Source organism: Primulina eburnea, chromosome 15 (assembly GCF_022965805.1).
Source record: "Primulina eburnea isolate SZY01 chromosome 15, ASM2296580v1, whole genome shotgun sequence".
Classification (NCBI taxonomy): Eukaryota; Viridiplantae; Streptophyta; class Magnoliopsida; order Lamiales; family Gesneriaceae; genus Primulina; species Primulina eburnea.
In genome coordinates, this window is record NC_133115.1 from 4780028 (window position 1) to 4783692 (window position 3665).

The 3665-nt window shown below is 33.0% G+C and overlaps 1 non-coding gene across 1 annotated transcript; it reads left to right on the plus strand.

The window, feature by feature from the left end:
- Nucleotides 1-1274: 1274 nt before the first annotated feature.
- Nucleotides 1275-1391, plus strand: LOC140815804 (small nucleolar RNA snoR104). The gene has a single exon (XR_012114449.1). It is a non-coding gene; the product is annotated as a small nucleolar RNA snoR104 (small nucleolar RNA).
- Nucleotides 1392-3665: the final 2274 nt, after the last annotated feature.

The following is a 3665-nucleotide window of genomic DNA, read 5'->3' on the forward strand; positions in this document are numbered from 1 at the left end:
GACTTATAGGTTGACTGTTTTGTCTAATGATTGAAGCAAATAATTCTTTCAACTCCAAGATTTCTATACCTGTCTTCAATCTTGGATTGAGATGAGGTAAGTTCAGTTGCAGCCTGCAGGAAGATTAAAGGAAATGGAACATAAAAGGGTGAGAGCTCTACCTCTGGCAATGTGTATGGATTGATCATGTGAGTTATTAGATAGCTTTTGATTCTGACCGGCAGTCTTAATTTCATAAGAATGCAACTCATAGAAATTGATACTTATTGTGTCGCATTTGATACTCACATAACCAGAGGAACCCTAGTCCAACTTGAGTTTTTCCATTTATACCATACCAACACTTATTATCCTTGTACACTATTAGCTAATGCTCTGCTTTACTATGACTTTGTATTAATAAATTTGGATTCTACATGATACTTTGTGTGAATTTCTTACAAGTTTTTGCATGTAGTAGTGTCATGGTCTTGGGGGCAGATATGTGGTTTGTTTTACTTGAAGCTATAATTTAGATAGAAACGCTCTAACTGATGTTTGCCTATATGTTCCTTGATGTCGATAAAGATGAGAATTTACAACTGAGCAAACAATTGCTTCCTTAATTTGCACAGTCGGCATAGGCAGAAATCATCTATGGTTTGCCCTCTCCTATTTATGCATGGAGATAAATTTAGTTATTAGCTTCTTTGAGGGAAATAAAACTATTTTGATGTCATATTGCTTGTGACACTTTCACCTCTTTTTGTTGCCATGTCGTATTATTGTTAAATCACTTCAAGATCTTACTATTTTATTTGAGGGAAAAGAGTGACACAACTGTCCTTTAAGGGCGGGCCGTCTGTCTATACCTAGAACCAATTTGCAGTAGTGCTGTATGCTCATCATTTGGCTTGTTAATATCATTCTTTATCCATGTCTAAATAGTGTTTGATGAGCATGTTCGGCATTAAAAAAGTGGAGGTGGCAGTGCTTGAATGATGGATTCTTCAAGTTTTATATGAATTTTTTTTTATGGCTCTGGAGAATGAAGACACACAGAAGAATTGATATATTTCTGTTGGTATTATTATCTCAGTGGAAGGAGCTTTCTCATGTCGACTGATACTTGCAGTGTGTTCAGGGTTGTGTTTTTCAATTTTGTTTTCCATATCGATGTTTGGTGACCCTTTGTCTTTTCTTGTGTTTTCTAGGATCAAAGTCCTCTGCTGGTCAATGTTTATAAAGTGGTGAAAATCTAAGAGGTTTTAAATTTTTTTGGTGGAAGAAAAGAAGGGTAACATCAAGAACCCCGAATGTTTCCTGAGATTCTTCCAACTAAACTTCTGGAATTTCCTACTTGTGGCCCTTGAGGAGAGGCTACAAGTCTCAATTTGTTGCCTGATACACGAACCATTTAACTCGAAACCTGTGTTCATGTGTTACAATGGGCTCAATAGCATAATACCTGTCGCAATTTTTGTTTTTGGTTTTGAATTTTCTCGTGGACATTCTATGGTGCGTATTGTGCTCTTTTTCTAGCGTCCATATCATAGTCGGATTCCCTCGTTTGCTAATTTTTCCCTTGGATGCTAATTTCTCGTGGTATACCACAATGATCAAATGTAAGAGAATCCTTTCATATTTTGTTTGATCGTTAGACATGCATTAAGCCACATGGTCGGCGCATGAATTTTTTCCTCCATATGGAGGGTGCACAACTCTTTGGTCCAGTTTCTTGTTAATCTGTGCCATATTACCTTCTGTTTCGTGATTGGAACAGGTCGCGCGCTAAAATGGACAAGTGAAGGAACTATGGGATGTGCATTATTGATGCCAAAGATGGAACTTTGGATTTTGTGAAACCATCTGATTCATGAAAAGTGACACCTGCTAGTCTGTTGGCTTGCAACAAGGCTGCACTGACGAGCTTACTCACATTGTGGGACTGAAGACAAAACATTATGCAGGGAGAGGAACAAGATGATGGATTTCTAAGTTACTTGTAATATAACTGCTCAAGAAATCTGATGTGAAGTTGTTCAAAATGACCATATCATTTCTATTGTTATAAATCATAAGAGAAAGAAAGATGAATAGAGATAATTCATAAAAGAAAAAAGAGAATGAATCAACATTTACATGCAATTTTCATTGAACTCAATCATCCTATTTATAGGTGAAAATTCTGGCATACAAATTTTTATAATATTATCTTGTCATATTTATCAAATCAAAGGAAATATGAATAATAATCTACAACGAGAATATATTTAAATCACTCTCTTTTAGATTTATTTGCACAACCACCGATTTGCTAAAATCTACATTTGGCAAGTTGAATGCTTGGTATATTTATTGGGAATCAAATAACGTCTCGTTAAAACCTTGGAAGTAAAATCATGTGGGAAAAATCTAAGCGAATGGGAAAAATAATGTAGCAATCAATTGATATTTTTTCCCGATGATGGATGAGTCTCGTTAAAACTTTATAAAGAAAAAAACCCATTGGGACCACATTCTAGTGAAGGAAAAAGAGTATGAAATATTTCGCTACTTGATGAATGTCTTATTAAAAACTTTCTCATGAAAAACTACGTGAGAAAAATCATAGATAGAGAAAAAAATAGAATTTTGACAGCTTCCCTTATTGCAACCATCAATTGAAATTATTGATTCTTCGTATTCTGATCGTGTAAACTGATTTGCCAAAAGTTAATGTGGATTATAACTTTGTAAAAAGATCGGTCGCATTATCTTCAATTGTTACTAATCTCTTTATGTAAATCGATAGTGTTTGAGATTGCAGAAAACCGGGCATGTGCCTTATTGAATGTGGTCTTTGAGTTGAAGAAAAGATATACACCACTAATATAATTTGTGAGACATGATGATGCATAAATTGACAATCAGATGTCTTTTTTTCAACTTCAAATTTACGAAAAAGATATTTGAGCATAAAATGATCGAACAACAATCAATAGATGTAACTTATAGTTACAAAAATATTTTTAGTACATTTTATGTCTACTATAACTCATGACATATATAATACTTCTAAGAAATATTCAATCCATATCTCTAGACATAAATTTATATTTCTCAAGTATTTCATCACAAATTTATATCTCAAAATACTTGATCATTTTATTAAACTCTTCGAGAGCACTAAGCTAAATGTATTTACTATATGTACCAGGATGATCTTAATCATATGTACCACGATAATCTCAATCCGTATAATGACATATTGTTCTATGAAAAAAATAATTTTGGAGGTTGAATATAATTCCATTTGACACCTCAAATCCTTCGAGGAATTTTTATACATATCATTGTCAAATCAACTCATCCATGACAACCGAAAATATTTTCTCACAATCAAATTTGGGTTAGAAGCCTTAATCTAAAGTATATACATATGTCACATGTCATTTGACAATTATTTTTATTGATAATATCTACAAATTGTAGTTCTACATACTCAGTATTTTGCATAATAGCAAAATACACATCAAGAGCAAAATAATCATCGATAATTATATCATTTTAATTCCAAAATTTATGAGGTAACACATAGTTTGTTAAAATATCATCTAACGTACATGTTATTATTCAAGTAAAATTAGATATGATCTTGCATGACATCGATTTTTTTTTCCCAGAAAAACCAGCTTCCATTATTA